A 13,190-nucleotide genomic window follows, 5' to 3' on the forward strand; every position below is an offset into this window, starting at 1 on the left:
CCTGGTGTCCAGCTCCCACCCCACTGCACAGATGGGAAGACTGAGGCAGAGGTGGGGCAGGTGGGGCCCAGGGTTCGGAGCCAGGCTCTTGGGTTCAGACCCTGGCTGCACATCTGCCAACCTTGCCATGAACCACATCACCTCTGTTCACCTCGGCTTTCTCAGGTATACACTGTGCGTGTTGGCACCTACCCAGGCGTGGCGATGACAGAGAGAGGCCGCGTATGTGTGTGTGTGTGGGGGGGAGGCAAGGACAGGTCAGCGCTCGGCACGCGCATGTGCAGCTTCAACGTGAGTGGCTGTTAGCATCAGCCGACGCCCAGGCAGTGTGGATGGGGAGAGCCCTTAGCCTGAGACCCAATTCTCATCCTTCCAGGAACAGGTTCAGGGAGTAAAGTCAGCAACAGCGTGGCTGGAACAGCTGGGGTCACTGACAAGGAGGGCGGGGCCGGGTGAGGAGTGAGGAGGGCACAGTAGTGCCGCTCATTTGGGTGAGTGGCAGGGGCAGGGGGGCGGGCAGTGGGCACCACTGCTGCTGAACTCCTGGCGAGGGAGCCAGGTCCCTCCTGCTCTTGGCCTGTGCTGTGTGTGCCACGTGCCCACATGGCCTGGCTTGGTGTGACCCTGGCCTCCTGGTATCTCTAGCCTGGAAGGGACCATCTAGCTGCCCAGTGCTCAGCCCCTGTGTGGGTTTCTGCTTGCATCCCTTCCGGGACAGGGAGCTCATTACCTTCAAGGGGGCATGAGAGGCCCTGGAAGCCCTCTGGGGCGCTAAAGTTCTCACCATCTGAAGTTAGGGTCCTGGGGTAGGGATGGGAAACAGAGGCAGGTCAGCAGGGAGCCGTCCGCCCAGGAAGCCACCTGTCCACCCACCGGAGTCTCCACTCCACTCCTCCATGTTCCCTCCCCTGCACAAACTCCTCCTGGAGCCCCACCCCTGCCTTGCTGCCTCTGCACCCCCTGGGCCTTTTGCCTGTGTCTTCTCCGTGGATTTCTCCCGTGGACAGCCTATTCCAGAGAGCACCCCCGTTGGCCCTCTCTACCCCTCCAACCCTCAGCCCGCCCGCCCATGGCTCCCAGCCCTCGGCCTGCGGACCGGGGTCTCAGCGAAGCCCCTGGTGTGCTGTTGTTTTGCTTACAACTGGCGACATCTGCAGAACATCTGGCTCTGCTGTCTTCTCCCTGGACGGGCCAGGCCAGAGGGAAGGAGATGCGAGCCCCGTCCTGGGGTGGGGCGAGGTGCAGCTTGGGGGGCAGCTGGCGAGGGTCTCCTGGGGTCAGAGCGCCATGAGGGCAGAGAAAACAGGTGCACACCCCTCACCTTCCTGCTTTCGCTCCATCGTCCTCACCACAGCCCTGAGCGGGAGGGAGGGCTGTGGATCATTTGCAGCTCACAGATGGGATAATTAAGGCTGAGAGAGAGTGGCCAAGCACTAGGACCAGAGCCCCGATCCCGGGCAGCCGCAGCCCGGCCTTCAGGAAGCCATCTATACCGCGGGGCCATTCGGGTGGGCGGCTCTGGTGGCAGGTTCTCCTGGGCTGGAGGGTAGAGCTCTGCGAAGCAGGTTGGGAGAGGGGACTAAAAATCAGCCCATTTGTGGGCGGTGCCGTCCATCCCCGAATCCTGTGAGCCCTCAGGCCAGGGCCAGGCCTGGAGAGAGCCACCCAGGAGGGAGGCCAGGCCCTGCCTCCACCAGCTGCCCCGGACCAAGCCGCCCCCACATCTGTCCCTAGGGCCAGCTTCTAACAATGGGCCAGTGACCACCTGGGCTCAGCAGGGTGCAGGAGGTCCCTCCACGGTCAGCCAGTGGTTCTGGGTTCTCCCAGATGTGTCTCCCACCCCCGGGTGGCCTTGGACGAGGGCCCTTGTGTCGCTGCGTGTGTGAGCTCCGAGGACTGTTCTGCCACCTCCCCCGAGGCCTGCAGGGCTTGGACAGAGCAGCCTGTTTCCCGCGTGCCCCGGAGTCACGGGCTCCCGCCGCTGGGACACTGCCCTCCCCTCTCTTGCCTGCCTGGAGCCTGACTGCGGGTTATTTACAAGCTCTGCTCTGCCACCGCACACCCTGGACCTGGGGAGCCAGAGCAGCCCCTCTGGGGGAGTCAGCACAGAGGGTGCCTTCCAGGGTGGAAAGGTGGGGGCGGGGTCCCCACAGGCCAGCTGATGGCCCCTGGACTGCAGGAAAAGAGCCCAGCCTTCAGCCGGGTTCTGCTGTCAACCTGGGGCAAGGCCTTCCTCCACCAAGACCGAGCCTCACCTTCTACATCTGCACGGTGGGCAGGAGCTGTCTGACCCCAGGTGGCTGAGTGTCTCCCTCTGAAGCGCTCCTGGGACAGGAGCTGACTTGGAGCTCTGTCCCTCGCTGGGCAGAGTGGTGGTGACTGGGAGCTTGGGCCCAGGTTGGAGTTCAGGCTCAAATGCGGTCTTTGCTGTGTGACCTCAGGCAAGTCACTTACGGTCTCTGAGACAGTTTCCTCATTTGGAAGGCGGGTTAGCGGTCATTCTTGCCTAAGGAGACTGTGAGTGAGATAAAAGCAGCCCCATAGGTCTGCCTGGGGAGCCAGGAGCTTCATCCGGGTGGCCCACGTGGGTGACAGGGGCATAGGACTTGAGCCATCCTCTGCTGCTTTTCCCAGGTCATTAGCAGGGAGCTGGATTGGAAGAGGAGCAGCCGGGACATGGAGCTGGCGTCCACATGGGATGCCGGGGCTGCAGACGGAGGCTTACCCTGCTGCACCACAGCGCCAGCCCCAAGCGCTGTTATTCTTAACCACGGCCATGCAGCGTCCCCAGCACAGACCTGGAGCCGGGCTGCTGGGAGCTCTTCCACTTCACTGTGTGAACTTGGGACCTTGGTTTACCCCTCTGCACACGGGTTGGGAGCAGTACTGTATCATTAGGTAGCTGCATTGAGAGACTGTGCCTTGTCCAAGGTTAACACAGTGGCAAGAGGAGATGGGACCTGAACTCTGGCCGGCTGGCTCCAGCTCATGCTCTTGAATACTAGGCTATATTCCCTAGTCAGCTTGGCTTAAGTGTCACCTCCTCAGGGAAGCTTTCCCTGATAACCCTGTCTGCTCCCGAAGTGCTCTGTGATGCTTTTTCGCGGCACTGGTCCTAGGTTGTAATCCGACATTCATTTCTTTGCTGTCTCTTCCCTTTCAACCTTACAGCCCCCTGGGACAAGGACCCCTTCTGTCTCTCTTTTTGCTCTTTGCTTCTCCCAGCTGGGGACACACCACCAGCGCAGAAGCAATGCCTGCTTGGTAGGTGGGAGGGCGTATGGATGTCGGTTAGCATTCCCAGTTGCGAGGACAAGCCATGAAGCCTGGGTGAGAAGCTACTGTACAAATACATTGACCCCGCGGGGAGGGTCACGAGCCAACATGGAAGTCTGTGTCTCTCTCACATAAAGGAAATCCAGACCCGAGCAGCCCAGGCTGTCTGGCATCAGCACCCTCGTCAGGAATCCCTCTATCCCATTACCAGGGAGTTAAACCGCTGCCTTCGATGCCGGCATCCCATAGCTGAGCGCCGGTTCCAGTCCCGGCTGCTCCGCTTCTGATCCAGCTCCCTGCTAATGCACCTGGGAAAGCAGCGGAAGATGGTGCGGGTGCTTGGACCCCTCAAAAATGTAGCTTGCACCTCATGTCCAAAGTGTCTGGTTGAGCTCCCGCCATCATGGAGGGTGAAGGGGCTGAAGAGGAGGGGGGGCAGGAGGTGAATGAATGAATGAAGGGCAGTGATCTCTTAGGATGCCCGACGCTGTCAATGTCACGCTCTCCTTACTAACCATTGGCCAGAACTGGGTCCACGGCACCCCCGCTGCCACAGCCACCAGTGACTGACAGTCGGCTGTGGGGGGTGGAGCAGTGGGCGTGTGTCGATCAGCCATGCACGCAAACCTCCCCAAAGCTCGGTGGCCGAAAACAGAGATCAATTCTTTCTTTTTTTTTTTTTTAAGAATTATTTATTTATTTGAAAGGTGGAGTTAGAGAGGCAGAGACAGAGAGAGACAGAGAGAGACAGAGAGAGCAAGAGAGGTGTCTTCCATCCACTGGTTCACTCCCCAGATGGCTGAAACAGCTGGAGCTGCACCAATCTGAAACCAGGAGCCAGGAGCTTCTTCCAGGTCTCCCACATGGGTGCAGGGGCCCAAGGACTTGGGCCATCTTCTACTGCTTTCCCAGGCCATAGCAGAAAGCTGGTTCGGAAGTGGAGCAGCCAGGACTCGAACCAGCGCCCATATGGGATGCCGGCTCTGCAGGTGGCAGCTTTACCCTCTATGCCGCAGGGCCGGCTCCTGTCGTTTCTGCCCTCTGCTTCTGCACCTTGGTCAGAGCCCACAATGCAGGAGGAGCGCGGCTGGACGTGGCTTTGCCCTGTGGGTGGGGCTTAAATCTGCTCCGTGGGAACCTCCCTATACCTGGGGAAAGCTGTCATTGCAATGCAAGTGTGGTTTTGTTTTTTGATTTTGACATTTTGAAATAATGATATATTCACAGGCAGCTACAAAGATAGTACAGGGAGGCCCCGCCTCTCCCCAAGTGCATCTCATGTAATTACAGTAACATCCTAACAGTGGACACTGCTACAATGCTTGTGCAGAGTTCTATGTCATTTGATTCCATGTATGGATTTGTGTTACCACCGCCACAATTAAGATACAGAACCATTCCCTCACCACAAAGATCTCCCTCGAGACCCTTTTATAGTCACACCCACCGCTACCAGAATAACCACTGATCTGTCCTTGGTCTGTATAATTTTGCCATTTCAAGAATGTTATATAAATAGCATCATTCAAAACATTTTGACATTGTCTTTTTTTCCCCTCAGCATAATAATGCCCTTGAGATCCATCCAAGCGGCCGTGCGCATCAATGGTTCCATCGATTTCCTTCCTGGTCCTGTTTAGTTTTACTCCCTGGTGTGGATGTGCAAGAGTTTGGCCACTTAGCTGATGCCCACTTGGACTGCTTCTGGCCTGTGGCCTTACAGGCAATGGTGCTGTGAACAGTTGCGTGGAGAGTTCTGTGTGGACGCATCTTTGGATTTCTCTGGTATAAGCGTCCAGGGGAATACAACCGCACAGGGACTGTAGGTTTAGCTGTTTAAGAAATTGCCAAGCTCTTTTCCAGAGTGGCTGCACTTGAGAGATCAATTTCACCACAGCCTTGCCAGCTTTTTTTTTTTTTTTAAGGCAGACTTAGCATTCCCAGGAGCAGAGAGAAAGAGGAAGACACACACACACACACACACACACACACACGGAGATCCTCCATCTGCTGGTTCACTCCCCAAAGGGCTGCACCAGCCAGGGCTGTGCTAGGTTGAAACCAGGCGCCAGAGTTTCTTCCAGGTCTTCCGTGTGAGCGCAGGGGCCCAAGGACTTGAGCCATCTTCCATTCCACTGCTTTCCCAGGCACATTAGCAGAGAGCTGGATCAGAAGTGCAGCAGCTGGGTCTCGAACCAGCGCCCATATGGGATATTGGCACTGCAGGCAGAGGCTTAACCTGTTATGTCACAGCGCTGGCCCTTCCTTGCCAGCTTTTAATATTATCCCTTTGCTTTATCTGAGCTGTTCTAACAGAATGAATGAAATGGTGACATTTCATTCAAGTCTTAATATGTGTTTCCCAAATGGCCAGTTAACATCTTTTCCTGCCCTTGTTTGCCTTAAGTGTATTCTCACTGGTGAGATATATCATGTATGGGATGGCGCAGTGGTGTAGCGGGTAAAGCCCATGCGTACAATACTGGCATCCCATATCCGCGCCTGGCTGCAATGGCCAGGGCTGTGCCAGGCTGAAACCAGGAGCCAGGAACTCCATCTGGGTCTCGCGTATGGGTGGCCGGGGCCCAAGTGCTTGGGCCATCTTCCATTGCTTTCCCAGTCCCAGGAACAAGCACCTGCATGGGCAACAGAGCAGCCAGGACTCAACGCGATGTTCACATGGGATGCTGGCATCGCGCGTGGCAGCTTACACTGCTGTGCCACAAGGCCAGTCTCTGTCTCTTCATGTCTTTTGCCCATTTTCTAAAGAGACTGTTTGCTTATACTGACTGTTGCGGGTTGAGAGTATGCCGCCTATCTTATGAATGAGCCATTTGTTGGATGTGTAATTCGCAGAACATTTTTCTCCATCTGTAGTGGGTCTTTTCCTAACAGCATAATTTGCAAAGCCAGCTTTGCAAGTTTAATGAAGTCTAATGTATCATTTTTTTTCTTTTATAGATCATTTTGCTAGTGCTATGTCAAAGAACTTCTCACTAGGATTTTCTCCCATGTTTTCTTCCAAAAAAATTTATAACATTACACTTCACACTTAAATCTATGATCCATTTTGAGCTCCTTCTTATATAGAACGTGAGGTTTATGTTGTGATCCTTTTTAAAAGGATTTATTTATTTATTTGAAATGCAGAAGAGGGGGTGAGAAAGTTCTACCATCCACTGGCTCACTCCCCAAATGGCCACAATGGCCAGGCTGGGCCATCCTCTACTGCTTTCCCAAGACATTGCAGAGAGCTGGATCGGAAGTGGAGCAGCCGGGACTTGAACCAGCACCCATCTGGGATGCCGGTGCTGCAGGCAGAGGCTTAATCTTCTATGCCATAGCACCAACTCCAAGATCCTTGTGTGTGTGTGCATGTGTGTGTGTGTGCAGATGTTCAATTGCTCCAGCTCTCCTTGTTGAAAACACTGTCCTTCTGTTGAATTGCTTAAAAAAGAAGAAAGAAGGACCTTTATGGGTAGAGTTCCATCTCCCACAGTTCACCTATTTAAAGTGTACGATCCAATGGCTTTAGCTTATTCATAGAGTTGCACAACCATTGTCACAATGACTTTTAGAACATTTTCATCACTCCCTAAAAACTCCATCTAGGCCGGATAGCAGTGGCTTCATCCGCCAGCTCCTACCCTCCCAGCCGAGGGTAACCACGAATCTACTTCCTGTCTTCACGGATTTGCCTGCTCTGGGCGTTCTGCAGTGGAATCGCGTGACTGTGGTCATATGGGACAGGCTCTTTTCCCTTTACACAATATTTTCAAGGCTCGTCAGTTTGTGGAATCAGCATGTAATTTCTTTTTATGACCTAATATTCCATTGTGTATGCACGTTTCACATGCCACAAATAAAAGACATCTTATTTCTCCATTCATGACTGGATGGACATTTGGGTTGTTTTCCACTTTTTTTAAAAAAAGATTTATTTATTTTTTATGTATTTGAAAAGCAGAGTGAGAATCAGAGAGGGAGACAGAGATGCCTTTCATTTGCCGGTTCACTTCTCAAATGCCCACAACAGCAGGGTTGGGTCAAGCCAAAGCCAGGAGCCAAGAATTATATTCGGGTCTTTCATGTGGGTGGAAGGGACCCAGATGCTTGGGTCACCACCCACTGCCTTCCCTGGACGCATTCTCAGGAAGGTAGCTTGGAAGCAGAGCAGCCGGGACTCAAACCAGCACTCTGATCTGGGATGCTGGCATCACAAGTGACGGCTTAGCCCACTGACCCGTGCCACTGCTGGAACTTGAACCAGTGCCCATATGGGATGCTGGAGCTGCAGGCGGCAGCTTTACCTGCTATGCCACAGTGCTGGCCCCTCCTTTGTCTTTCTGTATAATTTAAAATGATCTTGTTTAATCCACAAAAAATCTTCTTGAGTTCCTTTTTTTTTTTTTAAGATTTTTTATTTTATTTATTTGAGAGGTAGAGTTACAGACAGTGAGAGGGAAAGACAGTGAGAAAGGTCTTCCTTCCGTTGGTTCACTCTCCAAATGGCCTCAACAGCCGGAGCTGCACTGATCTGAAGCCAGGAGCCAGGTGCTTCCTCTTGGTCTCCCATTCAGGTGCAGGGGCCCAAGCACTTGGGCCATCTTCTACTGCTTTCCCAAGCCACAGCAGAGAGCTGGACTAGGAGAGGAGCAGCTGGCACCAGAACTGGTGCACATATGGGATTCCAGCGCCACAGGTGGAGGATTAACCTACTGCGCCATGGTGCCAGCCCCCTTCTTGAGTTCTTGACAGTAGTTGTATTGAACCTGTGTTTCCTTTGTGGCAAACTGGTAACTGCTATGTTGCATACTCTATTCCATGAACATGGTATGTCTCTTCATTTGTTTAATCTTTGATTCTCTTCATCAGTATTTTGTAGTTTTCAGAATACAAGTCCTGTACGTGTTTTTGTGATTTATACACAATTGGGACCAGTGTTGTAGTGCAGTGTGTTAAGCCCCCACTTGGGATCCTGGCATCTTTTATCAGAGCACCATTTCAAGTTCTGGCTGCTTGGCTTCTGATCAGCTCTTTGCTAACATGCCTGGGAGAACAGAAGCAGATGGCTCAAGTGTTTAGCCCCTGCCACCCCTTGGAGTTCCAGGATCCTGGCTTCAGCGTGGACCAGCCCTGGCCATTGTGGCCATTTGGGAAGTAAATCAGCAGATGGAAGATCTCTTTGTCTCTGTCTCTCTCTCTCTCTCTCTCTGCCTGCCTTTCACTTTAAGTAGAATATTTACACTTTTTTTTAAGATTAATCATAAATGATCCTACATTTTTAGCTTCAGTTTCCATGTGTCCATTGCTAGCACAAAGCACATAGAAATACAGTGGATTTTTGGGGCTAGCATTGTGGCATTGTGGGTAAAGCCACCACCCACAACATTGGCATTCCATGTGGGCACTGGTTCATATCCTGGCTGCTCTAATCCCAATCCAGCTCTCTGCTATAGCCTGGGAAAGCAATGGAAGATGGCCCAAGTGCTTGGGCCCCTGCACCCACGTGGCAGATTCAGAAGTTCCTGGTTCCTGGCTCTTCCCTCCTGGCTTTGGTCTGGCCCAGCCCTAGCCGTTGAGGCCATTTAGGGAGTGAATCAGTGGATAGAAATTCTCTCTGTCTCTTCTCTTTTTATCTGTAACTGTACCTTGCAAATAGATAATAATAAATCTTTATTTTTTAAATAAATAAAGTTGATTTTTGTATGTTGATCTTGTACTTTGTGACTTTGCTGAATGCATGTAACAGTTCTAGGAGCTATGTTTTTTATAGATTTCTTGGGCTTTTCTACACAAACCATCATGTCATCTACAAATAGGGACAGTTGTCTATCTTCTTTCCTGAACTGTATGCCATTTAGTTCTTTTTCTTGCATTACGGGGCTTCAATCTTTCACCAATAAAAATGATAATGGTTGTAGGGTGTAGGTATTATTTCCTTAGGAAGTTATTTTACTTACACAGGAAATTTATTGATGTAGCAAGTTGCCCTCTATTCCTAATTTTCTGAGTGTTTTTTTTTTATCATGAATGGGTATTTTTTGGTAAATGCTTTTTCTTACATTAACTGATAAAATCATGATTTTTCTTCTTTATCCTGCTAATGTGGTAGATTACAGTCATTGGTTTTTCAGGTATCAAACCAGCCTTGTATCCCTGGATTAAACTTCACTGGGTAATAACACATAATTTTAAAAACATTTGACTTAATTCTATTTGCTAATATTTTGCTATGCATTTCTGCATCACATACATCTGGGATGTTGGTCTGTAGTTTTCTTTCTTTTGTATTGTTTTTGTTTAGTTCTTTGTAAAATTCTGAAAATGAATTGGGCAGTGCTCTCTTTTCTCTGTTTTCTGAAAGCTAATATAAGGAATTGGAGCTAATTTTTTAAAGTTATTTATTTATTTAATTTGAAAGGCAGAGAGGGAGAGGGAGAGAGGGAAAGAAGGAGAGAGGAAGAAAGAGAGAGAGAGAGAGACCATCCATCTACTGGTTCACTCCCTGAATGCCTGCGACAGCCAGGGCTGGCCAGATTGAAGCCAGCAGCCAGAAAATCTATCCAGGTCTCCCAGGTGGGAGGCAGAAACCATACCACTTGATCCTCACCTACTACTTCCTTCATTAGCAGGAAGCTGAGATCGGCGGCGGAGCTGGCGTTAGAATCCAGGAACTCCAGCACGGGATACGGTGTCCCAAGCAGTGCCTTCACCACCATGCTAAATCCCTGCCCTTGGAGTTAATTTTTCTTTAAGAAGCAGGTGCATTTTAAGCCTCAGAGATTTATCTGTTAATCTCCTATTGGTCAAAATAAGTCACCTGGATGTGCCTGGCGTCAACAGGCAAGCCGCAGAAATGCAAACTCACGGCACAAAGGGTGGATGCCGGGAAGGACGGAGAACTGGGCCGGTGAGTCAGCCACAGGCGCTTGGGTGCTGCCTGCTGGGTCTCCCCAGAGCCCAGCCCTGCCCAGCTGCACCCTCCCACCAGGGACTTTTGGGTGCTGTTTATGCAATATTGCTGGGCTCAATTTAAGCAGAGCTTAAATCCAATCTGCAATGCAGGAATGACACAAGACCTGCCTGCCCGGATAAGTACCGCGAAGTCTCTGAGTGAGCTGAGAAAGAGTGGAATTTAGTGTCGTTTGGTTGATTGCCACTTTTGAGTCATTCACTGGCGCTTCTTGGAGGGACACACACACTCACACTCACACACATTCACACAACACACACACACACACTCACACATTCACACACACATGCACACACTCACATTCACTCACACTCACACACATGCACACTCACACTCACAGACACACACTCATTCACACACACTCACACACTTACACACACACACATGCGTGTGTGCGCACTCACACGCCACAGCCTCCGCACAGGCTGCTTTCTGACCCCTCTTCACCCAGGTCTCCTCTTTACGCCCAAGGTTCAGCTCTGGGGGCGTGTCTGCCGGGGCGCCTTTCCTGGCACCCCCCCCCCCATCTAAAGCAGGGGCCCTGGTCTGGGTGATCCTTTGTCAGGAACTCAGCCCTGGAGTCACAAGGGGGTTTGCCTGCCTCTCCTGGAGCTGTACAAAGCCCTTAAAGGCTGGAGCCAGGTTGCCCTGTGGGACCCAGCACCCAGCCCAGGGCTGGTCCAGAGCGGGCGCTTGGAAACTAACAGCAGAAGGCCTGAACGGCCCCGGGCCAACGTGGCACTCGCAAGGAGTCTCCCTGAGATGTCTTGGGGTGAGCAGCCCGCTCACCACCCCACCCCACCCCATTCTGAGGCCTGGGGGTCGGATCCCCGAGCCCTCTGCTCCTGCGAGGAGGCCCTGGAAGTGAAGGGGTTTAAGGAGTCAGCCCACAGGCAGACTTGACCTTGAAGGTCATGGAAAGACTTTCTCAATCCAGCCTGCGCTTCCCCTTGAAGCCCCTCCTCCTGCTCCACCGAGTAGACTCCACGTGCTCTCGCTGCCGCGGGCACCTCACCCCTCACCCCTCTTCGGCTCTGTTTCTACCACTTGGAACACTGTTCCCTGTGCCTCTGCCTAGCCAGTTCCAGCCTGTTCTTCCAGGCCCTTCCATGGAACCCCGGCTGAGCCCAGCTCGCCCCTGACCTCTGAACTCTTGCACACTGACAGCCTGCACCAAGGGAGTTGGAGCCAGCATCGAATTTTCCACTCAATCTTCCGCGGTGAGAGTGACTTTGGGCTTCCTGGTCAGGGCGATCCACGCCTTGGCCAAGCTGGATTTTGGCCAGAGTGGTGGCCGGGAAGAGCCAGGCACCTCTTGATCCCTGGAGGGAGATAAGCAGCTGGACCCAGACACTGGTGGGGCTATTTTTAGTCGCTGGTTCCTGGCAGGCCTGGCCCCTCGGTCTTGTAGGGGAACAATGGGCCCTTGAGCCTTATGCAGCCCCCTGGCCTGTGCGGGCCTGCAGGGGGCAGACGTGGGGGGGGGGAGGGGGAGGCGGTGCTCAGAGGCAGAGGCTGCAGGAAATGGCCTTGCCAGACTTCCTGTGCAGCAGGTGCGGGCCGCCAGGAGATCCCGGAAGCCGCTGCTCCTTTGTGGCTGAGCACGGCCCGCGGTCCTGGGGTCGAGTTCTGGGGGCCACGCGTGGTCTCTCAGCCTCGCCCTGTGCCTCAGCATACTGAGGCCAGCCACTCACATTCAGCAAGTAAGAGGAGTGGGGGTCCGAACCCAGGTCCTCTCTGTCTCCTCCCAGCAGGGCGCCCCCTGCTGAGCCCCCCTCAGGACCTGCTGGCAGCCATGGGCGTCACCATCTCCTTCCCAGCTGCTCTAACTCCATGAACGACCTTGAACAAAACACTTGGCTTCCCCGAGCCTCAGTTTACCCATCTGTATAATGGGCATAGGGACTTTTTTTTTTCCTCAGGGCTGTAAGCCAGGTGGATGGCGCATCCCAGACGGGGAGGGGCGCCGAGGGAGACAGGGAGAGGCCTCAGGGGTCATCCCGCTTCCTGGCCCACATTCCGGAAGGTGTCCACGCCGGGAAGCACTTGGGGCATGGTGAGTTCCAGGTCAAATCTGCCAGAGTAGCTGGGGACAGGCCCTCAAGCATGGAGCGCAGCCCTGCCCTGACAGCCGCGCAGAAGCAGGGACCCCTCTCCGCTGGTGGATCCCCCACCGCTGCCACACCGAATGCCCCCCAGTGGGGGCTTAGCCCGGGGCGATCTCTGGTGGGCCTTAGGTGCAGTGCTTAAGAAGCCGCTCGTGGGGAGCCACCGTCCCACATCAGAGTGCCTGAACCCTGGCTCTACTGCTAACTCCGGCTTCCTGCTAACGCACACCCTGGGGCACAGCAGGTGACACCCAGGAACCGAGTCCCTGACACCCACGTGGGAGGCCTGGATGGAGCTCCCGGCTCCCAGCCCCAGCCTGGCCCAGTCCCAGCTGTTGTGGGTATTTAGGGAGTGAACCAGTGGTTGGAAGATTCACTCTCACTCTCTCTCTCTCTGCCTTTCAAATACATAAAATAAGAACACCTGAATCAATGATTTACTTTATTCCCTGCAGGGCTGGAGACCTGGGTCTGAGATCACGAGAGGGCGGGGCTGGGGTCTCCCGAGGTCTCTGCCCTTGACCCACTGATGGCTGCCTTCTGCCTGCATCTCAGCCGCTCTCCCCTCTGTGCCTGTCCGTCTCCCAGTCTCCTCTGCTTATAAGGATGCCAGTCACGTGAAGTAGGAAGTCACGTGGGGTAGGAACCCGAGGGCCGCGGGTTCAAAGTCAGCAGGTGGATTTTTGGGGGTGAGGGGGAGATGCAGAGCAACTGGCAGCAGCCCCCGTGTCTGTGGGCAGAGGGCATGCTGGGATCTGAGGGGCCCTGCATTTATTTTTAAAGATTTATTTATTTATTTGAAAGGCAGAGTTACAGAGCGGCAGAGAGAG

The sequence above is a fragment of the Oryctolagus cuniculus genome, chromosome 1 (genome assembly GCF_051225735.1).
Source record: "Oryctolagus cuniculus isolate XC-2025 breed Fujian yellow rabbit chromosome 1, ASM5122573v1, whole genome shotgun sequence".
In the NCBI taxonomy this organism is placed as follows: domain Eukaryota; kingdom Metazoa; phylum Chordata; class Mammalia; order Lagomorpha; family Leporidae; genus Oryctolagus; species Oryctolagus cuniculus.